The sequence below is a fragment of the Catharus ustulatus genome, chromosome Z (genome assembly GCF_009819885.2).
Source record: "Catharus ustulatus isolate bCatUst1 chromosome Z, bCatUst1.pri.v2, whole genome shotgun sequence".
Taxonomy (NCBI): domain Eukaryota; kingdom Metazoa; phylum Chordata; class Aves; order Passeriformes; family Turdidae; genus Catharus; species Catharus ustulatus.
The window spans coordinates 61565877-61591235 of NC_046262.2; the positions used below are offsets into that span (position 1 = coordinate 61565877).

A 25359-nucleotide genomic window follows, 5' to 3' on the forward strand; every position below is an offset into this window, starting at 1 on the left:
TAAGAAAGAGTAAAAAGAAATCTGGCAGACAAATTGTAAAAAAGTGGAGTGAGAAAATACGAACTAGCCCTGTACTCTGCAATGAAAATGAGGGAGAGGAGGACATACTGCAGGTGCCAGAGAAGGAATTCCTGGCAGTCCCTAGAAAAGCCCATGGTGATGCAAGTTGTTCCCCTGCAGAAAATGGAGGTCCACAGTGGAGTAGATATCAACCTTCAGCCCATGAAGGACTCCATTCCACTGCAGGGGTGTGCCTGAAGGAGGCTATGTAGAAAGCTCATGCTTGACCACAGTCCTGGCAGGAGCTTCAGCCTGTGGAGAAGAGTCCATACAGAAGTAGGGCTTCTGACAGAAGGTGTGGGATCCTTTTGGGAACAGTGCATTTCTGAAGGACTCTTCTCTGTGGAGAGAATTCACACTGGAACAGAAAGAATGGTATTCTCTGGTAACGACACACCATGCTGAAGCCCATGAAAAATGCAAAGAAGGAGGAGTGACAGAGATAAAGAGTCATGAATTAATCTCCATTCCCCATCTGGTTGCATCACTCAGAGAGGAGGTAGAAGGATTGGGAATGAAGGAGTGAAGCTGAGCCTGGGAAGAAGGGGGGATGCAGGGGAATGCAGAGGAAGGGATAGGTTTGTGTAGTTTCATCTTTGTTCATCACTATTCTACTCCATTTTAAATTTTCCATATATAAAATCAGTCATTTCCAAGATGAATCTGTTTTGCCCATGTTTGTAACTGGTCAGTAAACTCCTTGTATTTCTATCAACCTATGAGCTTTTATATTTTATTTTTTGCTCTGTCCCCTTGAGGAGAGGGAGTCGGGGGTACCTGGGTGGAAATCAGCCATCCATACCAGATCAACCCACAGAATGCTGTAGAGTAACTTGGAAGAAACTTCCACCTTCGGAGAAACTCCACAGTTGCTTCTCTCCACTATACAAAGTCGTAGTGGAACTAACAGTCAGAGAGCAGAATACATTCCCAAATGCAAAGAAAAATCCAACATGTTCACCACCTTACTAAAGAAAAAACTACCCAGGAAAGTAAGAGGAATTCTAATGTTATAATTTGACAGAATTTGTTACAATTAATCATAACTTTGCCTTTTAACTACAAACACAGTTATTACTGTCATAGTTGCAACTCAGAAAAGTTGACAGAGGAAGTCTACAGTTCATGTCATCACTTGATGAAATCTATCCTCTATTAATATATACACATATACATAGTCTGTAGGCAGAATTTCTAACATTGTCATATATACCTTTGAATGTGGTTTTGTCCATACAGGAATTATATATAAAGATACCCATACAAATATATGAAATACACATACATACAATTTTACCATTTGCATCTACCATTTGTACATTTAGTTTCACTTATGTTTTAAGCTAGCTCTGCAGTGATAGAGGAGTATGTTATTCTCAAAAATACCTTTTTGATCTTTCATTCCTTGAACAAACTGAAGTACAATACTGAACTCTATTAGTACTAAACACATGTAAATGATGGATGGCTATTTGATATTATGACTTGCATTATCTTATTGCAGTCTATGCCTGATCAGCTCTTACAATTTAATTGTAGCAACCCATGAAGTAATTTTCAAGGATACTAACAGTGTCAGATTCCACCCTCAAGTTTCTGAAAAAATTGAGTTTTATTATTATTATTAATAATAATAATAATAATAATAATAATAATAATAATAATAATAATAATAATAATAATAATAATAATAATAATAATAATAATAATAATAATAATAACAATAATAATAATAAGTAATTATTTTTCAGTTCTTTCAGGAAGTTAATTTCACTCATAAAACTTTAGAACACTGAATCTGCTATGAGACGTGCGATTTCAATTTCAGAGATTGATATATAGAGATTGAAATGCAGAGATTGCAAAGGACATTTTAAAGGTGATTTTATTGCATCACCATATATTAGAAGATTTCCATTCTACATCCTGCCTTTTTGAAGAAAGGATGGGGTATTATTCAACTGACTTGGACAGCTCATCTGAAGCTTCTAAAAGGTGGAATTCCCAATGTTCATTTAGAGAATTCTTAAAATGCATACTGTTTATTTGACAGACCATGAGATATAGCTCAGATCCTGTCTAGGAGCTTTATATCTCAATGTATACTGGCTGCTGAGTATGTTTGTTTTGTCAATCTGTATTGAGCTGTCCCCAGGTAGAACAGCACCATCAAGCTGCATCACACTGAGTCAGTCGTTTGCTCATTCCCATCTCATGAATGGATGAGGATGATGCTTTTGTAGTCTCAGGGTTTTTTTCACAGTGCCAAAACAGATCAACCAATAAAAATAGAAAATCAAACTCTCATAAAACTTGAACTATGAAATAATGGAATTATAAAGAAAGAAATTCAAAGTACCATTTGAATTTGACATGACAAATTCAGACAATTAAACTACAACCTGAACCAATGTTACTTACAGAAATGTCTGTGAAAAATAGTGGAACATTTTAACTGTGCCTATGGTGGGATAGAAATAGAACGCAATAGGACACTCTGAGAAAAAGGAAGAATAAGAAGAGACCTTTATATCAGTTTTTATGCAATCACACTTTGCATAACAAAAGCTTAGGAACTAGAAGGAATGACTGAGATAACTTGGCATTTCCTTTGACACAGTGATCCATCTATTTGTTCCTTCTTTTATTTTTTTAATCTTCTTTCCAATTTATCTATTTCTGTGGAGTGATGAACATTCAAAAGAATTTACAGATTTTAAAAATACTTGAAAAATATTTTTAAAATTATAAGATTCAGGGCCTTGATTGCTAGCCTGATCTAGATTGGATGTATTCTGCTTTTCAGCTGCACACTGATTTGTGACAGGAAAGACTTTATTGAAGAAGTTACAGTGTTATGTGGATTTAGCTTCTCCTGTCAGCAACAGGATACCTGTGTTGACACACTCAAGATGTCGCCAGGCCTTTCTCTACACTAGTCTCTGCCTCATCTTTTTGTAAGATCCTCTGTAATGAAGCAATTTTTGTAACTTTCCCTAGGAACTCATTTTTCCTATTAGGGAACATGGTGGTGTTTGATACATTTGATTTCCTTTGTTGGCCTGCTGAAATTGCTAGACAATTGAAATTTATTGATTGATGAGATGGTAAATGATGAATAGAAGGATAAAACCTGGGAGATAGAAGCTGAGTTAGAGAAATAAAGTTCAGAAGAAGTAACTTTGATTTTAATTGAAACATAAATTTGAGAAACAGGATTATGAGATTTCATTTCTACAAATGCTTATGGGGATAAGTTTGAAGAGGCAAAAGCTCTCTGTATTGACCCATCCTGGCCTCATATGGCCCACGGTGTAAAGTTGCATTTAGGTGATCTAAGGGCAGTAAAGACTCAATGGGGAGGAGCACCTATAGTGCAAACAGAGAAATGGACAGTTCCAATATGCACCACTGACAACACAATTTGCTTACAGCATAAGTTACTAGATGTAAAAAAATCTGTTAAAAAACTGAAATGGGATAGAAGTGTAGAAAAGAAAGAAGTAGAAAAGAAAAAAGAGAATAGGAAGAATTCATCCTTGATTTCCCAGTGAGACAGTATACTAATGAAAGGATCAGTACACTGTCATTGTAAACATTCCTGCAATGTTTACACAGGAAATGTAAGACTTTTTCTCAGAGGTCTGCTGACTAGATTTTCCCTGATTTAACTATGCAAACAGATTTTATCTAGAAGAATTGAAAAAAATTATGATAACTGTAGTAAAATTAATCGCCTGTCCTCAAATGGAAAGGGAAAAAATATATAGAAACTATAGAAACTATATAGAACTTCTTTCAGGAAGTGTTTATCATTATAGCTTCAAAAATATAAAGATGTGACTAACAGTAAAAAGACAAAATTAAAAATGCAAAGGATTAAAGTTTCATTTTCATGTTTTCTGATTTGCAAAGGACACAATCTCTTAAGTACCTTTTTCTAGCACTGAAAATCACAGAATACCTTGGATAGAAACGAACACTATCTTTTCAAGTATTTACATGGCTTAGGAGCATTTTATTCCAAGAAGACAACACCTTCTAAATTAAATTCAAGAAATCACAAGTAACTTAAGATAATTATAAAAATACCAGATTTAAAAAAAAAAATGGATTAAGGAAAATCAAAGAGAAACAAAGTTGTAATATCAATTCCAAGTCTTTCAAGTTCAGAATATCCTACATAAATCACTGCAGTAGTCAAAAACTTGAGCAGCTCATCCTCTTCCTTCATTTTGTAAGTAGACTACTGTAAACACTTTTTAACTTACTGTAAACAGAGATTAACTTGGTGCTATCAGTCTATTTCATATGCATAATAGTCCTGAAGGAAAGATGTGATATTATTATCAGTCATTCACAGCCTCCAGATCTAAAACAAATTGCCCCCAGGTCTTTTCAGAAGGTACAGTACAGTTAGCTAGTTTACATAGTATATTCAGCTTTTGTTGTGAATGCCAAATGTAAAGCTTTCACGATATGAACTCACCAAGTTTTGGAATGCTTTCATTTTTTGTTAACACTCATGGAAATATGCTGAGTTTGCTATGTGTATTTGTATTATATTTAAATTTCTGTTGTGCAGAAACAGAATAAGATGGACTGGTATAAACTTGGTGGAATCATTTTATAACCATCTCATAAGACGCTAAAAACAGCATTGAAATATCCTGACATAATTAATGAAATTAAGTAATATAATTATAATAATATAATAATAATGTAATATTACTTCTCATATATTAACAACACTGCCATCAAATCAAAGTAAAAAACAAACCAAACCAGAAAACAAGTTTTCCCTGCAAAAAATCCTACAAAAAGTAAACTTGTAAAACACAGTGCCTTATTTTTTCTGCTTGAAGTATTGCTTTCAGTTTCCATGTACTGAGAAGAGCCTCTTACAAAAGTATTTGAGCTCTTCATTAGATGACCAAGGTTACCCTTGCTCTCCCTCCAGTCCCTAAAAGAGGACTGGGCCTTGATGGATACCAATTGCCCTATGCCATAGTACCACCATGCAAAATTTGGGGGAAAAACAGGAAGATCTTGATTTGGCAGTTAATTTTGCCGCTGCTTTTTGGAGTTTTTTTCTAAGTTTATTGTCTATTTAAGCAATTTAAATTTATGAGAAAGGATTTTGCCGACCAGCTGTTTGTAGAGCTCCTAATTTTTGTCCCATTTTTTTCAGTCAGAAGAATATAGTGGAAAGTTTGAAACAGTTTATCCTTTGATGTAAATGGTGAAAAGTTTGAACCCTTTTTGAAACAACAAACACAACAACAGTATAAATATACTTAGTTTTTACAGTAGACACCACAAAAGACTACTACAAAGGAAAGAGAAAAATTTATATTGTTTGAAAGGCAACGTAACAATTTCATGTTCTTTTTGCTTCTTGTGTTCCACGTACTACATAGTTTGAAAGCTTTGACTTCTATCACTGTTGGCTTCCATTTGATAGCTAACCTTTCAATTAAATGTTAAAAATAGTTTCTTTTAAAGATTGATAACAATCTGAGTCTTAAGGAGATAAAAGTGAAGCATAAACAATCCTGATGCAACAGTGATTCCAACTTCCCATTAATATCATCAGATTAAAGGTACGATGAGAAATACAGACACATGAGAGGAACATTTTACAAGGCGATAGATTTCTACGGGAAAACTAGAAACACAATCCAATATATAATACTATTTTAAACACTCTTCTTCTCACTATATATAAGACCGAAAATTCCACAATAAAGATGGGGATGATGAATTACAACATTTTGTTTATTAAATTATTAGTCATATTTCAGTCACTTGTCCACTTTTTTTTTTAAATTTTCAATGTTAAAAGCCACAATATATTAAAAATCTATAAATTAAATTACTAGCTTTGACTTCAGAGAATAATTAAGTTGCAGCAGTAAGTGGCTAATGTGTGCTTCTGAGAGTTACAAAAATAATTCTGTTGCAAAAACTTTTTCTGAAAACAGGCTGAATACAATGGTAGTTCAGCTATGAAATAGATACAGATATAGCTAGTATACTCCAAACATGGGAATCTCGATTAATTAATGTGAAGTTAGTTTTCCTGTACTTCTGTTTGGTCTGTCTTTTACCCATGATGTCAAATCTTTACCCATGAAATCAAGTCTAGAGGTTGTACAGTCCAGATCACAAGGTACCGTGTCACCTGAACGCTGCTCTAAAATTTCCTGAGCCAAACTGTGTAATTGTATGGTACAATTCGCATTGGCATAAGCTTGGAATTTGTTCAGCAGTATCTACTGCTGCCCTAGACATACTTCAGGACAGTTTTGAATAGATTTGGTAAATAAAATATCACTTCTTATTCTTTATCAAGGAGAAAATCACCCATAAGCTGGTAGAGTCTCAACTTAGCACATTGTCTTGATTCTCAGATTTAGTTTCTACCAGAGTGCCATGTTCCTGTATAGTTTTCAAGATTTTGACTTGAAGAGATAAAAGCTGCAGCAACATACAGAAAAAAAGACACAAAACTGCTCATGATCTGCTCCCTCGTTTGTGAAACAGCCATCAAAATCAGGTAAGCCAGACTGACTTTTGATAATATTTTAATGTCTCCTTACCACATTGACTTATGTTAGGCCAATTGGTTTCTGCAGGATGTTCTAAGGAATGAGATGCATTATTTAAACAGGAGTCTTAGAGATGAAAGAGAATTCTCAATATCAAATAATAAATACTTTGGTAAAATAAACAGACAATCAGCCCTAAAATTCATACACCTAGCAACCTTTAAATAAAATAACTTATATATATGTCACTAATCTCTATTAACCTAATTATTTAGATTTTTTTCATTGCTGTCAGTGTGTTTAGGTTTAGAGATTTTTCTTGCTATCAAAATTGTAAGAAATAGTAAGAAAATAACTCAGCCTTCTTTCGTCAAGAAAGTGTTTTCTCTAAAGAAAACAATTTTCTGCACAAAATAAAGAGCTACTAAGAAACAGATTTTTTTTTTTTTGTGATGGAGGGAGCAGTGAGAACTTGCAATTGAAAAAAACATACAAACCGTCAAGAAAAAAAAAAACTATTTCAATAGACTTACCTGTTTAACTCTTTTAAAAGTCCAACACTTCCTCTCTACCCCACAAATATTTTAGCCACTGGATGAAGTCAAAATACAGCACTTGATCATAATAATCCCAGCCTCTCATGGACAACAGCATCTCTCATCGCACCACACTCAGAATGCTTGAAACAGACCTGGAAAACACAGATATTCTTACATTTTTATAGAAATATACTCAACCATATCTTAGTATAAGGAAATACAAGCACTTAATCAATGATGACATTATAAAGGAGTAAATATAAAATAGTAAATATAGTAAGAAGTAAATATAATACCATAAATATCACTTGGTAAACGAGATGAGGACTGAGAAGCTCATGTTCCAGAAAACTTATTTTAGCTGAGTTTTTGCAATTCTATTGCATTTATTGACCCATTAGAAACTGTCAGGAATAAGAAACAGTATTTATCTTAAAAAATAAAAAATTGCAGATTTTCAAACGTAGTGTTGTTTTTTTGTTTGAATTTAAGAATTGATACTTTCTTCTGACCAAACAGAATCTTATCTGAGAGAGATCATGGGAAGATTTCAGTATATTTATAGTTACTTTTTACATGAAAGTTTTACTGACTATCATTTTCTTCAGTATCTTAAATGGAAAATTGTAACATCCAACTGGATAATGCAATGCAAGTTCATATCAATAGCACACTCTTCTCTTTACTAAGTAAAGTAAGTAAAGAATTCAGGTGGCATATTGAAAATGGTTGTAACATGGATCTCAAACTCTGCTTCTGCATAATTGAAAAATTTTTTGAAAAAATTTCCTACCATTTAAAAGTACCTGCCAGTAATCCACAGGAACACTTCTCCTCAAGGAACTAATGAAGAATGCCCCCTGGAAAAATGCTTTTGAAACATTGAACTCGCTGGAGTCAGTGAGTATACTGGACACTTTTTAAGCACTACCTCCTAAGGGCACAGTAACAGGCTATTCCAAAATGTCAGAAGTCAAGCTAGACAAAAGACCAGTCTGCCTGACAGGGATCTTCTTTTGGAAATAAGGAAAAAAAGTAAGGTGTTTTCTGGAACAACATCACGTGATACTGGAGGAATTGAGAAATGTTGCATACCACTGTAGGGAGAAAATGAATTAAAAAATAAATATAGACCTGGCTGATTCCATTGATGATTTTTTGAATGGTTTTTGGGAATCTGGAGAGGTCCCAGATGACAGGAAGCTGAGGAATATTGTTCTGTTCTTTAAAAAGGGTGAGAGAATGAGCCTGGGAAATAGAGGCCTGTCAATCTCACTTCACTGCCTGGTAAGATTATAGAGAAGATTATTCTGGGAGATATTGAAAACTGAATGATGTCTGAACAAGAACTCAGTCATCGGCATGGTTTCTTGAGGGGAAAGTCCTGCTTTATTCTTTTTATGACAAGGTAACTCATCTAGTTGATCAAGAGAAGCCAGATGATATAATCTCATTGCATTTCAGTAAAGCTTTTGATACTGTGCCTCACAGAAACCCAGCACACAGCTGGATAAACATATCATGAGATGAGAGAGAAATCACAGGCCTGTGTGTCTTGCTTGAAGGTCAGGCATAAAGGGTAATGGTGAATGGGGTGACATCAGACTGGTGACCTGTCACTGGTGGGGTTCCACAGGGCTCCAACCTCAGCCCTGTGCTCTTCAGCATCTTCACCAGCTGCATGGACATAGGAACAGAAGGGATACTAAGTAAGTGTGCAATTGGTACAAAATTGGGAGAGACTGCTGACTCTTTCTAAGGCAGGGAGACCCTGCAGAGACCTGGAAAAATAAGAGGGCTAGACAATCATCAACAATAAGAAGTTTCACAAGGGCAAGTGACAGATTCTGTGGGAGGAACAGGGCAATCATGGGTATATGTACACACTGGGGAATGAGATGCTGGAAAGCAGTGCTGTGGCAAGGGACCTGGGAGTCCTGGTCTCTGGTAAGTTGAACATGAGTCTGCAGGGCCCTGGCAGTCAGGAGGAACAAGCTGTGTCCTGGGGGGCATCAGGCACAGCATCACAGCTGGGCGAGGGAGGGGATTGTCATGCTCTGCTCTGAGCTGGGGTAGCCTCAGCTCCAGCGCTGGGGGCAGGTCTGAGTGCCACGACACAAAAAAGACATTGAGCTGTTAGAGAGTGTCCAAAGGGCAACAAAGATGCTAAAGGGCCCTGAGATCAAGCCATGTGAGGAACGGCTGAGGTCGCTTGGTCTGTTCAGGCTGGAGGAGACTGAGGGGAGACCTCAGTGCAGATACAGCTTCCTTGTGAGGGGAACAGGAGGGGCAGGCACTGATCTCTGCTCTGTGGTGACGGTGACAGGACTGAGGGAGTGGCCTGAACTGAGTCAGGGGAGGATATCAGGAAAAAGTTCTTCACTCAGAGGATATTCAGGCACTGGAAAAGGCTCCCCAGGGAAGTGGTCACAGTACCAGCCTGACAGAATTCAAATGCTTTTGGACAATGCTCTAAGGCACATGGTGTGACTCTTGGGGATGTCCTGTGCAGGCCCAGGAGTTGGACTTTGACCCAATTCTCGGGTCCTTTCCAACTTGGCATATTCTGTTATTTTTGGATTTGTGTTAGAAAAGACCTCTGAGATCATTGAGCCCAACTTCTGACAGCTCTAGATCATACCACTGAGTGCCTTGTCCAGTCATTTCTAGAATACCTGCAGGGATGGTGGCTCCACCACCACCCTGGGCATACAGTTCCAATGCTTACCAACCCTTTCCATGACATCCAACCCGAACCTTACATGGAGCTATTCAAAGCTATAGTCTCTTTTCCTGTCACTGGTTTCCTGGGATAAGAGGCCAAGCACTGTCTTTCCTGTATCTCCTTTCATGTGCTTGTAGAGAATAATAAGGTCTCGCCAGAGCTTTCATTTCTCCAGGGTAAACAACCTCTACTCTCTCACTCATTTCTCATATTGCTTAGAATCCAAGTGGATATTTCTGCTACATTATAGCTGTTTGGATTTTTCAGAGTTTAAACTACATTGCACCTACCTCTTTCACAAAAATGATGAATAATTTAGAGGAGATGAGTTTACTTAATAAAGCTATTGTACCGTCTGTTCTCTGACACTGAAATGTTTAGCCCTATTAACAGATATGGAGAATACCAAATAGCACTTAGATAATGGTAAGTTAGTTCGGTAGATATACTGATCTACATTTACTTAGGAGCCCAAAGTTGTTATTTCAGTTCCTGCTGAAATTTACATGGTTGCTAAACATCTCAAAAATTCTCAAAAAGTTCCCCTTCCACAAGTGTTGCATATGGTTTTTGATAGAGAGCAGGAAAACATGTGCACAGAGGTGTTAGTTCCATGCATATGTATGAAAATATAAAGAAAAGTGAAAGAAAAGGTGTTTGATCCCCTGTTTTGCTAGTTTTGGCTGGGATGTGTTTTCTCCATAGTAACTAGTATGGGATTTTGTTTGTACTTGTTCTGGAAACAGTATTGCTGATGCAGGCATATTTTTGCTACTGCTGAGCAATTCTGTGACAGACACAAGGTCTTTGTTGTTCCTCACCTATGCCACCAGAGAGGAGGTTGAGGGCTGCACAGAAAGCTGGGAGGTGACACAGCTGAGAGAGCTGACCCCAAATAATGCCACATGGCATCAGGCTCAGCATATAAAATTGGAGGGAAAAATGAAGGGGAAGGGACATTTGGAGTGGTGGCATTTGTCTACCCAATTCTACTTAAGTGTGATGTAGCCCTGCTTTCCTGGAGATGGCTGAACAACTGTACCTGTGGATGGGAAGTAGTGAATTATTTCCTTGTTTTCCTTTCCTTTACCTATCAAACTGTCTTTACCTTAATCCACAAAAGTTTGCTCAGTTTTACCCTTCAGGAGGGAGTGAAGGAGTGGTTATCTGGGGCTTCGCTGGCAGCCAGGGTTAACTATGATATGTGACAATTATGTTTCATAGAGCAGATCCACCATAAAAATTAATGGAGCAAGAAAATACCAACACAAAATCCAACCGGAATAAATGAGGAACTGAGGTCTGTAGAGAAATCCCAAGGAAGAAATATTGAGCAATAAAGAGAAACAATGTCATGACAATTTAGCAGGATTTATATGGATTAATTAAGAATCAACACAAAGTGGGGAAACAGGGAAACAAAAGAATAAACTGTCTGTGATTGCACTGGTGTGTGTAGTGGCTGGCATTTCTAGAATATACAACTTACCTAACACAGCACTCAAATTTTGTGCTCATATCCCTGGTGCTGAAAATTGATTATACCTTGATTACTCAATAAGTTGTAATTTTTCAGCAAAGGAAAGGTTGAATATTGATAACATCCACTGTTTGCCAGCAATTTTTGACTCAGAATCCATGGCAGAGATTTAGATCAGGAGAGTTTATAAAATGAAATTTAGATCACTGTGAACAGTAAAAGCAAAAAATTTTTTAGCAATTACTTTTCTTGCCATTTTCTAAAGAGTTCTCTTAGCACTTGTGTTTACTGTCACTTTTTTCCTTACTTTTTTGGGGGAAAAAATGATTGATTTTCAAGGATCACCTCTGCCAGTTTCAGGGGTGTTCCATCACATACAGAAGTTAAGAAGAGTTCATTTTCAGTAATTTGAATATGATACAAAACAGGAAGGAGTGGTTGATATATCTGATCGATCCACTGCCACTTGTGGGGCATTAACAGGCTGGAGTAATGCATCAACAGGAAATTCATGCAGTTCAGTAAGGGGAATGCAGACCCCCTATATCTGGGGGGGAATGATACTTCTAGCAGAAGTGCATGGTGGGGGTTGATGGACTGGAAGTCAGACCTGCAGGGAAGAGCCTGGAGTTTGTGGGAGACAAGCTGACCATACTCCAGCATGCTATCATTGCAGCAAAGAGGGTCTGCATTAGCAGAAGTGTTACAGCTCTCACCTGGTGAGACACTGGGGCCTGTGCACAGCTCTCTCCTCTCTGGAACAAATGACATGGACACACTAGAGCAACTTCGGCACAGGGCCATAAAGATAATGGACTAGAGCTTGTCTTACGTGGGGACAGGCTGACAGTGGCTGGGACTCTCCGGCAGGGAGAAAAAGGGCTTGGGAGAATCTTATCAATGTGTATAAATACATATATCAGGAGCAACTGAAGACGATGAAGTTAAACTCTTTGCGCTAGTGCCAAGTGGCAAGACAATTGGCAACCGCAAACTGAAATAAGTGAAGTTCTGTCTAAACATAAGGAAATAATTTCCACTGTCATATTGTTTGAACATTAGTGCAGGTTCTCCAAGAGTCTATGAGCTTGTCATCCTTGGAGATACTCAAAATCTGACTGTATCATTGTCCTAAGTTATCTACTTTGGCTGATTCTGCTTTGAGGAGGGGCACTGAACTACACTATCTCCAGAGATGTCTGTCACCCTCATTCATTCTGTGATCCCATGAAGTCCTATAAAATGGTTGAAAGAATGAAAAAGTCATCGACTTCTTTTTACTTTGAGATGCATCAGCATAAACTCTGTTAAAATAACAAATTATTTTATAGCTGAAATAAAAAATAAAGTTTATTTTGTCTCTGCTGAAGAGAGTGAGTTTAGTGCAAGAGTATTAGCTGTGACTTTTCAAATCATGGATATTCAACAAAACTGGCATTTAAATTAAGAATCTGCACAAGCAGGACATGCCACATGCCACTACAACCTCCTAGAACCCTATTTAAGTAGACAGATTTAATATTTGACATCAATTTAATTCTCTACTTGTTCATTTTTACCATTACTGCAGTCCATTTTTGAAAGTGAATTGAGGTAATACTGGAGAGACAGTAAATTCTGTAGAATACTTTTAAAAGCATAATCTCATAGGACAAACACCTAAGAATTGGCTGCTTAGTAGGGGATAGCAAAATCAAACAAGCAAGGCATGCAAAATAAGCCTACATATTCTGCTGCCTTTCCACCCTTGTGAAAACAAAATAAATAAAGTGGGTACATTTTGCTCTTTCTTTTTTCAGGGATGTTTCATTGAAGCAGAATCCAATTTCTGTATATGAGAGACTTCGTATTACTGGTGACAGCATTCTGCTATTTCTTTACACCTTGGGAGCTTACACTCTGTTATGACCAGAAATTCCACTCAGGTTTGAGAATTACACTGCTAATTGCAGTATTAGCATTTTGCTAGTCTTGCTTAGCAATTTCATGACTATGCTTAGGTCTCAAAGAAGAAAGAAATGAGAGATGTGGAGAACTGCTCTTTGACTCATTCTGTATAAGCTCTGGGGAGATATTCATCTCTCACTCTATTTTTTATCACAATTTTTAATGGTGCTAATGGAAAAAGAGGGCACGGTAACAGTAGTTTCAAGCTGTATCTTACAGTATAAATGATATGGACCATTTACTGACCCAAGGGTTTAATATTCAAAAGAGACAAAAGAACATGGCTGCAATGTATTACCTATTCTGAAGACTTGTTTTAAATGCTTGTTCTGAATTTTCAGACCTTTCAGTGGGTTTGTGACAGAGTGATTTAAGAGGTAGCATAGCAACAAAACAAAGAAGAAAGTTAAAAGGTGCTTGGAACAAAGAGTGGGAACTTTCAGAATAGAAAGTATTGTGATGGTACCACCACAATCTCTTCTTACAGGTTTGGAACTGTTTTTGGAGCTATAATGTACAGTAAAACAAAAGTCAGTGTAAAAAAACCCTCAACCATAATTAAGCAGTCAATGTAAAAAACAATTCAACTATAATTAAGCAGCATCCTAGATCCCAGAGAAAGGACCAGTTTGTTTTCAAGGACATTCAGAGGTTATTAAAAATCTTCACTGTTTTCTAAAACTTCTGTAATCAGCCTGGAGAAGAAGAAAAATGAGGGAGGGAATTAAGGAAGGAAGGAAGGAAGGAAGGAAGGAAGGAAGGAAGGAAGGAAGGAAGGAAGGAAGGAAGGAAGGAAGGAAGGAAGGAAGGAAGGAAGGAAGGGCACTGAACCACTGTTGTGTTTTTACCCCAGTTGGCAGCTAAACACTACATAGCGTCAATTTCAATTTTTAACTAATTGTGCAAATTTTTCTTTCTCCTCTCCTCTCCTCTCCTCTCCTCTCCTCTCCTCTCCTCTCCTCTCCTCTCCTCTCCTCTCCTCTCCTCTCCTCTCCTCTCCTCTCCTCTCCTCTCCTCTCCTCTCCTCTCCTCTCCTCTCCTCTCCTCTCCTCTCCTCTCCTCTCCTCTCCTCTCCTCTCCTCTCCTCTCCTCTCCTCTCCTCTCCTCTCCTCTCCTCTCCTCTCCTCTCCTCTCCTCTCCTCTCCTCTCCTCTCCTCTCCTCTCCTCTCCTCTCCTCTCCTCTCCTCTCCTCTCCTCTCCTCTTATCCACAGTGTGGGATCTTGCACCTTATTTTATGAAAAATGGAAAGATGAGGTTCTCAAATAATGTGTTACAGGAACATGACCTTTGATATACAATTGATCAAAATGAAGGCTCAGTAAAGAAAAATTTAATATATTCATGCAGAGGTTGCATTGTTTCTTTCTTTTCCAAATTTCATGATTTGCAAACGTAAATCACAAAACAGGACAAAACTAATCAGTCCATAATTTTTTGGAAGCTATTTCATCCATTTAAGAATGATGACATATATGACCTGTGACCCACTGCCAACCAGAACAAATATACATACATCCCACCTTCTCCATATAGAGAAAAAAAAAAATCTTAACCTTTGCAAACATAAGACCAAAAAACAATTTCATTTTTAACTGTCTTGCAACATATACACAAACAGTAAATAGAAAGGATACTCAGATTGAGTTTTTTTACTATGGAAATTATAAAAAACATACCTTAAGATTTAGTGGGTTCTAGTCCTGGAGACAATCACTGCACCTTTGAAAATAAAATTCATCCATTAAAGCTATTGCAACTAGTTAAGTTTAGGATAAAAAATCCCTGTCCTCTGAAAGCTTTTATTTAGTACCATTTTCAAGCATGCCTAACAGCATGCTCCTGTCTGATTTCAGCTACCTTCAAGAGATGAGTGCAATTTCTTCAGTCCATCAGTTCCTTTTTTTGAGTTTTCCAAGAAGAAGGTTCGCTGAACAGTCCAGTCCTCCCCAGCCCAGCTTCCCTTCGTGGATTTCCTCCATTCACTTTGTATCATGAAACCCAGCAAGAAGCCTTTCTAAAGCAACTATTTTATGAAGTGGGTATGAACTATATTTTGTAGTCCCTCTGCAGCTCTGTTTACTGCAGCAGCAGTTAACCGACAAACTGTTCAACAGCAAATACTAATCTCACAGATGACAGGAAAAAAATACTTAGCACCAACTTTTTACTCAGCTTTTTTGGAATGAAGGAGAGTGTAATGACTGGACTTTTGGTTTACCAGTATCAGCACATTGGACGCTTATAGGCAGAGCACTGGGAACAGTTTATTTTATTCAACATCTCGATAACCCTTTTCTCACCCCAGCTTTTGTTTTGCACATGTTATGTGAATGACATTGCACTCTCTCATACTCAATGTGGAAGAATCATTGGGACATATCCTTTGCTCCACTATTTGGTTAACAATTTCAGAAATTTAATAAAAATGTACAGTATTTAAGTAACTTACCCCTTGAGCTCAAGACATTAAAGTCCCATTGACAAACAGACAATGCCAGCATATTTTTTCTGAGAGAAAAATATTCCTATGGCAGTGTGTCCTTGCCATCCCTTGTTCTACCCTAGATATATATTTATAAATATATACTTACATCACTGTAAATCTATACAGACTTGTATATGTATATTAGGGTTATAATATTAGCACGTTTTTTTAAATACTGTCTGAAAATATTTGTTTTTTCCTCATCCCTTTGAAAATGTCTTAATTCATAAAATATCAGACTTACCACATCCAATTTTCTGTGTGAATTTACCTTTTTGAAATATGATAAAGCTATAGTCCAAGTACTCTACTGTTACTCTACTACACAGCTTGCCTTATTATAATATAGATAGTAGAACCACCCTATTCACCTTAATTTCACAGGGTAGTATATCTTATAACAAAATACACAGTTTTATGGGGATGATCCAAGATATTTCCTTTATGTTCATATCACAACATGGTCTCTGTAAAAGCTGTCACAATGGTATAAGAATCAGAGTAACCTTGTCTCTACAGCAGTTGTTTTTTTGAATAGCACAAGAACAAGTGTATTTCCTCACCTTTAACAACCTGGCTTGTGTCTTATTTGAGATAAGTTCTGATTTTTTGCTGTACCAAATGTATAGTTTTCGCATTGTGTATATATTTGTGTGTACATGCTGGCAATTTATTTAATTTTAAAGACAGTGAAACTTTTGACAAATATTTTCAATTGCATTAACCTGAATACAAAAAAAGTAAATTTAGATGAGTATTGTTGCAGAAAAATAAATAAATAAACCCCCCAAATAACTAAACAAAAAATCCTACCCAAAGCTAACATTTGCTTATTTGAATTCATCATCTTGAAAACAAACCTGAAACAAATTCATTATTTCAAGGAATCAAATCTTCCTTCTAACTGGAATGATTCAGATAAACACACTGGCAGTTTTTGCAACAGTATGAAAAAGTTCCCTCCAGCTATGAAAATAGGAAAACATTTGAAGAATATAATATTTTAGCTGTAATTTGTACTTAATAAAATGCATGTGTCTCTATTGCCTCATAAACAGAGAACTTAGTGTGTTATCAGGTTTCTTCTTGTAAAGCTTTCTTTCTGCTGTACATATTCCAGGCTTCTGATTTTAAGTCAGGATTCCAAAACAGATCTATTGCTAATGGTCTTTTCAAGAATTCCACAACTCTCATTTCTTGATACTATCAACAAAATACTCTTCAATCATTCAGATTGAAATGGTGGTTTAGACTTCAGCTGATGTAACAACTAATGCAAGAAAAATCTCCAACTTGCTTTGTACTTAGCTGAAGTCAAGAGAGAAAAAAGATTACCAGTGACCTCACAAATCCTGATCCTCCAAATACTGTATTTTTGACAATGACGTATTTCTTGGATTGTAGACACAATGGCATTGAAGCCAAAACTATCACCTTCATTAATCACTGATGAGAAGGTAGCTGACATCCTTCAGTGATGACTACACTACATTTCATTAAGGAACATCACTTGTTGAAATTTACATATATTCTGAAACAGTTATTTGATTAAAAAACTCCCACAACTTAGAACAATCTCACAAGAGACCAACAAACTTCATGTACCTAGTCAATTTATTTCATCTCAAGAACTAATTAATTCACGTTCTGGCACAGTTTTTTCAAGTGCAAAAATAGAAATCCTGATCTGTAAAACAAAAAGACACAAACGTATATGAACACATCAGGTGGTGGGATTAGTTTACTCCAAGAAGTAATGGGCTATGGACTGGGTTTTCTTTTGTCTGCTAGTTATGATCAAATAACTCTTTGAAACAAAACGATGCCAGTGATGGAGTTGAGACAGCTTTGTGTCAATGACAGAATAAGATGCACTATGATGAATCATAAAGTATCCAAAGTATGACTGCTGAGTTGGTGAAGGATATACAGCCTGTGTTGTTAGATAGAAATTTCTGTCAAGGGCTGTCCTTAGTTCTAGTGTCCCTACATTTCAAAGAAGCCCTCATTACCCACTGAAAGAGCAGCCTTTTGCACAAAGTTGCCATTTTGCTGATCCTCTGAAAATCTGGCAAAAGTTATCAAGTAAGTGGGCTTGTGTGCATACACAGTAGAGTGAAGGGGACAATCAAACTGTAGTTTCTCAGAATTGGTAATTTGTGACCAAGAAATGACCTGGCGTGGAGGAAAAGAAGGTCCCACTGCAGAATACGAATGACAGGACAGAAGAACTCCCTGAAGGGAGTGACGTTTCCCTTGAGAGTGAAGCACATTGCACAGTTGTCTTGCAACAGTCCACCACTCATGGACAGGAGCACTCAGAGGCCAGAGCCATGCTTGGGCAGCAGAACTGGGATGGAGAATGGATCCAATATGGGGCTAATGTTCCTGGGATTGGTACTACTGAATGTATATGTAAGGAATCAACTCCTGCTGTGTCTGCATGCTCCAGGTAGAACAGCCTATGGTGATAAGACTGTCCAGTTCACTGTACACTATATCTTCTGTATTCAACCAGAAGTCTGTATTGAACTCAGCTCAAGGCATGCAATAAAATTTCCGCAAAAAGAGACTTGTGAATTAGTGGTTGAAAATATAAAGAGTGTGCCTGCACAATTGACTGGACTATGAACATGATATTTCCACACAAAGGATGGGTTTATCTCACCCACAGTTATAATACAAAACTAATTTTAATTTGATGATTAAGCTCTTGGATGTTTCAAGGACACTACAGATCTCTACTGGAGTGTTCTCTGAATATTTATCAGACGTTTATTTTGGATAAAATTTTCTCATATAAAATGAAGATATATTATGTACTCAGGTAAGTGATTTTTATGCATCCTATTGTATGTACCAGAAGGACAATATGAATTTCTCTTAACATAATCTATAGACTTTGCTATCTAAACTGAAAACAATGGAGAATCACCCAGCTCGCAATAGTCAGCTGAATGAACTATAAAAATAAATTTCACTAACTAAAAACAATTAGGAATGTTATATGGAAGGCACAGTTCTCACAATAACTGAGAGGTAATTACTAAGCTTGTTCTGTATCTGATAGACAAAGACTTTGAAAGGAAATTAAATCACTGATTTCTTATCCCAGAGCTAGTTGCCAAATGAGATCATATAATTAGAGAAGAATGAATTTTTATCCTCACTTTATACCTAAAATAATGTCTATCATGCAGACTGTAAAAACAGGAAAAACAGAAACTTGTGTGTTTATTTTAAGGAATGACAGTGGATATTCACTTGGAACACACAAAGACTGGTACTGTCTTGCAGCTACAGGAAGATGAAAATTATTCAGCCCCAATGGAACTCATCTACATCCACAAGAAAATTTTGCACAAAGTTAAGCATGTATTACCAAGACCCTCTGACAGGAATTAACATCACAAGCACAGAAGGAATGCACTGATGGCAGAGTGCTTTAGGAAGGTACATAACCAGCAGATTCCCATGCTGGTCACATCACATTCCTGTTCATACTGTCCTGCCTTAGATAGCATTAGCTCCTCAATGTTCTTTACCCATACAAAAGCCTTCATCATTTCTTCATTCTTAGTGGCATAGTCATATTTTTCACTGACAGCTGCTTCTCATATTTTAAAAGACCTTTCAAGTGACACTCTGATTGTCATATGAACGTGTAAATTTCGTGACATGAGGTTGAGAACAATGTAACTAACATATTGCTACTAAATGGAACAAAAAATGCTATGTTCATCTACCTGCACTACACCTAAAAGATTTTATCTTTCACCAAGAAAATTGAGTCTGCTTAGTCCTAGATGGATTTCTGCTGAGTTAATCATAGCATTAATACTGAAAAGCCAAGGCTTACCTTAGTGCTGTCAACTTTATATTTAAATCAAGGCTATGGAAAATAAGAGTAATGAACCTCATGAAACTGAAAAAAGCATCCACAATAGTAGCAGAAAATGAAGCAAAGTCAAGTCCGTGAGAGCTACAGTAGAACTTTTGAAATCCATGGTTTTATCAGTACATTGTGAAAAATTACGGTTCTATGGAAAATTTTGAGAGGACAGTGACTGAAATTTTAATTAATTTGTCCTAAATTAATATTAGGACAAATTAATATTAATAAAAAATTAATATTTTTTGTGGGTCATAGCCACAAAAAATACCTGAGGACCAAAGGAGGAGCAGACCATTTTTTGTTGTGCTGTCTATACTGTGCATAGGTTTATTATGCCTTTAATAAAATCATCTACCTCCCACGCTTGCCAGTGCAGGCATAGCAGTGCATTTCAGCAACTGGACAGCAATACATTCAGGAAGGATAAAGGCCTTTTATGCATGCAGGTGTCCCTTACAGATAATAAGATTTAGCTCTTCATGGAAAGACACCAGGATCTTGCAGTAAAGTGTGAGAGGCAAGGCCTGTGTTTATGTGAAGGACCTGCACTAGGCAGAAGATACTCACAGCCAAGCCAAGGTCTCATTGGTAGTCAGACTTGAACAATGCTCTGTAGTGGTAACTGTTTCTTATGTCACCTGTTCTTTTCTTACATTTTCTCTTTTAAATAAGATAAAATAAAATCCACACCAATTTCTAAAACCTTTTCCTCCTCTGGTATTATGGACAAAATAAGGCCATAATAAATGGCATCCACTACAAAGCTTTTTCATAATACCAGTAATTTCACGATTATAAGCCACACCCTTTTGACTAAATTTTTGGTCCCAACCCAGAAGTGCAGCTTGTGCTCCAAAGTGGCCAATATACAGCCATGGGGGAGCAGGGCTGCTCCCTGGCGGGGGTGGGGGCGGGGACCCGGGGCCGCTCCCTAGCGAGGGTGGGGCAGCACTGAACCGATCCAGTCAATCCCACGGTCCCACAATTCTGTTACTAATTGGCAACTTTGTGAAAGTTGCATGCAGATCCTTGCTGCGAAAAAAAGTGCAGTTTATAATCAGGTGTGGCTTATATATGGACAAAGAAAGAAAAGTTGCTGACACCCGGACATGCGGCTTACAATCAGGTGCGGCTTATAATTGTGAAATTACTGTACTTTTCAGCCAATCTATTTTTGAGAATGTTTTTACCAGAATAATTTAACTGTAATTGAAAACACGTCATTGAACCAGGAATTTGGAGGAGGGTGACAAATAAACTTCCATAATCTGTAGTATTCTGCACATCATAAAATGGGGCAAGTAAAAATAAGCAGAAAATAAGCATGCCAAAAATGCAGTTAAAAAAAAGTTTATTTGAAGTGGCAAGTTGTTTCAATTCCCTTGTGAACTTTCATTTACACATTCTGCTAATACCTCATACTAGGCCAGTTTAAATTATTCAAAAGGAATCCACTGTATCTTTCTTGCCTCCTTTAAAATCATCCCAGAATTCAAGTAATCTGTTTGGATTATGTGCTGGCCACCGTGATGGGAAATAATATCTGCCATTTATGTTGCAATCTAAAAGACTTCCATAGCCATAGTAAAGTTCTCAAATGGAGATATTCCCGTTACTTAACAGTTTACATCATTTAAGAGATCAGTAAAACCTTGAAGAGCAGCTGTTTCTGGGGTATCTTGTGATTTTGTCTCAACAAGTGTTGTCAGAAACACATCCTGCTCAGTTGAACCAGAGCCTGACATGCACCAACGCATACTTTGAGACTGTAAGAACTACTAAACTTTTGAACCATTAAATACTTACTTTGTTGGTGGTATGAATCTTCTCACACTATGTTTAAAACCACAACATGTAAATTGATGGATTAAGGTGCTGGCTGGCTTGAGAGTAAAGCAGGTTAAAAACATTGCCCTCCACCTGCTGGTTATGAGAATAACTCTTTCAGCAGTGTGTATCAGCAGGTCTAATATCTCAATTGTACCTCCCTAAGTACACATACAGCAATTATACTAAAAATAATTCTGCCACTCACAGGTTTTCTGGTAACCCTAGTGTCCAAAGACAGCTTGGAAAGAGCTATGTTTCAAATCCTTTTCACAGTAAAGAGTTCAACTACTGGTTAAAAGGATTATCAACATCCTACCTGTGTGTTCCTTTAGACTGGTTGTGAACAAATATTAGGAATGCCATTAGCAAGCACTAGCAGGGAATAATGATGGCAATCAAGAAACATTACTGAGGTTCCAAAGTATGCTTTTTATTTTGATTTTAGAACAAAAACTAAAGCTGTATAAATGTTCTTTCTTTTTCCAACACTGACCTCAGCAATGAGGTCTGTACTAAATGTAAGCTGAAATTTTGGTTAGCTGTAATTGCTCATATGTGTGAATCAACAGATAGATGGCTGGCCAATAGCCTTAATACTACTAGTTTACAGCAGTCTGACTATAAAGAATTTTGCTGACTCAGATCAGTCTCTCCAACTCTTATCTATCTAAATCAACATCAACTCACACCTCAGTAATTTTAATTCTGTTTCCTTTTTGGAAGAGCTTAGTGCAGTTGGATTAATCCTAATATAACTGTTGAAAACACATGAATAACAGTCCTAACAGCATTTTGCTTCAGAAGATATAAATAAGAATACCTCTACTACAAGCAGTTCAGGTTAGCTGAGGATGCATCCAATGTGAACTAACCTAGAGTGCAGAAGAAAAGTATTTCCTGTCCTGACATCTTTTCAATTTCATACACAATTATAAATGCATACCTATTTCCTTTTTAAAAAATGTTTCATATCTATCAAGTGGGAAGGGACCAACAAGTCCAGCTTCTGGCCCTGCACATGGCACCCCCAGGAGTCACACCAAGTGTCTGAGAGCGTTGCTCAAACACTTCTTGACTCTGTCAGGCTGATGCTGCTATCACTCCCCTGGGGAGCCTGTTCCAATGTCCAGCCACCCTTTGGGTGAAGAACCTTCTCCTGATACCCAGCCTAAACCTCCCCTGACACAGCTTCAGGCCATTCCCTTGGGTCCTGTCACTGTCACCACAGAGCAGAGATCAGTGCCTGCCCCTCCTGTTCCCCTCACAAGGAAGCTGTAACTGTACTGAGGTCTCCCCTCAGTCTCCTCCAGCCTGAACAGACTAAGAGACCTCAGCCGTTCCTCACATGGCTTCCCCTCAAGGTCCTTCAACATCTTCACTGCCATCCTTTGGCCACTCTCTAATGACTTTATATCTTTTTTGTACTCCAGTGACCAAAGCTGCATACAACATTCAATAAACATATAAGATTTTTGTCCTAGGAGGAGACAGACAATATGAAATTACAATGGTAGAAAAGGCTGCAGTAGGCAAAACTGAGCTGAAATCAGGCACCAGATTAAGTAGTTTGTTTTTACTTGCTCCCCTTATTTCATGCCAATTGTTACAGTACCCTTTCAGGAAATAAGCTGTTTTATACTCAAGGTGTTTCATTTAGCACACAATGAAGAACAGAGAATTGCTACATATGAATCTTAGCTCTGTTGCTTCTCACATAATTTTGACTAAAATGTATTTTTTGGTCCTCCATCATTATACTGACAATAGAGTTTGCTTTACCAAGCTCTGAAAGCCTCCTTTGTGATAGAACATCAGGTGCTAGTGCCCATGGGGAGAGGAAATCCCACTTAATTCCCAGATGTTCCTCTCTTGAGGGTGACTTGGGACAGAGGTATTGAAAAAGGAATGAATTAGGCAGATAAGCTGTTGTTCTAAATGCACCTTGTCCAGTTTATGAAAAGGGGCAGGTCAGATAATCCCCTAACTCATTGGTTTTTAGAGGAGATCCTCAAAAGGTGCCATCATGTCATTAATTTGAGTCTAGGGTAATTTTAATCTAGGTATGTGTGCCCTCACTGCCCAACTCCAAATGAAGGAAAATGATTACACATCTCAGGATGAGAATTACAATGCTTCAAATTCATATGATGTCATACAAATGAAAAGTGCTATTTGAAACTACCTTACAGAACTTAACATCAACTGTATTACTAGAAAAGGCTCCTAGAACACAAAAAAAAAAAACAAAAAAAAAAAAAACCAAAAACCAAAAAAAACCCCCACCAAACAAACAAAAAAAGCCCCACAAAAAAACCCCACTTCTGTAAAAAACCCAAACCCACCCTATGCCTGTAACATGCTGACAATATACTTCACTAATCAAACTGAAGGTGTCTGGCTTTGACAGCATGGAACTTGAGAAGAGTGACAGTTTAAAATAACCAGGACAACTTAAAATCACAGACTATCATGTTAAAACTTGCCCACACAGACACATACTGACTTTATAAGATTTGAAATTAAAAGCTGAACGTGCAAAAACACTCAATCCTCCTGAATGGACTTTTATTTGGACTTTTAAATTAATTGCTTGTTTATAAAAATGAATTCTCAACAAATCAAAAAAAGGGTGAGATTAACTTCAAATGGCAATCAAAACTATAGCTATAACTGTATCTTTTCCTGTAATGAAGAGAGCAAATAATGGACAAAAACCCAAGAACATGAAGAAGGGAGACAAACAAAAATGGTTAATAAAAGAAAACAAGTGAAACAAATGTATCGTAAACAACCCAAGATTTCAATTTTAAACAAATGAGCTCTCAAAGAAGAATGGGAATGTTAATGTGTTGAAAGCAATAATTAATAAGTAATAAAGTACTAGAATTGTCTGCCTGGGGAGGTGGTGGAGTCACCATTCCTGAATGTGTTCAAAAAAGGCTGGATATGGCACTTATCATGGTTTAGTTGAGATTTTAGGGAGTAGGTTGTACTTGATGATCTTGAAGGTCTCCCAGCCTAGTGACTCTGTGATTCTGTGAGTCTCTAATCCAAGTCCATTGCTACCTGCTCCTGAAGAGCCGTTGTAAAGAACCTTCACATTGTAAAGAACATTAAAAATAGGAGTTGAAAAAGACCATATCAGTGAATAGGAGTTTCTATTATTAACTGGCATAATTAAAAAAACAATAATAACTAATTTAAAGATAGCCTCCTAAATAAAATTGGTAAGCAAGATTATAATTGCTATTATTGTCTCCCTGGAATGTTCGTTTCCCTTTTAAGGGTGATGTTTCTGCATAAATATTTATTTAGAAAATAACTGAAGGTAGTGGGATTTCCAAGGAAGGTATATGTTTTTCAAGTACAGTAAATTCACGAATACAAGCCGCACTGAGTATAAGCCGCATCTCTGGGTGTCGGCAAATATTTCGTTCTTTGTCCATAAATAAGTCGCACCCTGAGTATAAGCCACTCCGTCGTTCGCAGCGAGGACCAGCGTGCAACAAAGTTGCCAAATAGTAACAGAACCGCGGCATGGTGGGGGGTTTACTGGCTCAGCTAAGGCTGTGCAGGCTCGGCCCGCTAGGGGCTGCTGACGGGGCCACGTAGCCCAGCTCGGTGGGGCTGCTCGGAGCTGGCCGCCACCTCTGGGCTCGCTCGCCCCGGCCCCGCTCAAGCCGTGGCGCTGGCTGGGCACGGAGAGCGCACCCCGCTCCTGCCACGGCGCCGGCCGGGCACAGGGAGCGCGCCCCACTCATGCCGCGGCGCCGGCCGGGCACGGGGAGCACCCCCTGCTCCCGCCACGGCGGTGGAGGGCGGGGGCAGAGCCCCCCCCTCCTCCCC

At 37.7% G+C, this 25359-nt stretch overlaps 1 protein-coding gene across 4 annotated transcripts in view; it reads right to left on the reverse strand.

The window, feature by feature from the left end:
• Positions 1-25359, reverse strand: part of LINGO2 (leucine rich repeat and Ig domain containing 2) — a 505609-nt gene that overhangs the window by 154185 nt on the left and 326065 nt on the right. For 3 of the 4 annotated variants that reach the window (XM_033084758.2, XM_033084761.2, XM_033084760.1), the window contains exons 4-5: positions 14980-15022; positions 7145-7302 (exon numbers count right to left, since the gene is read on the reverse strand). The gene's annotated coding sequence lies outside the window, so the exon portion shown is untranslated. The remainder of the gene's footprint in view (positions 1-7144; positions 7303-14979; positions 15023-25359) is intronic. The other variant, XM_033084762.2, reaches the window with a different exon arrangement.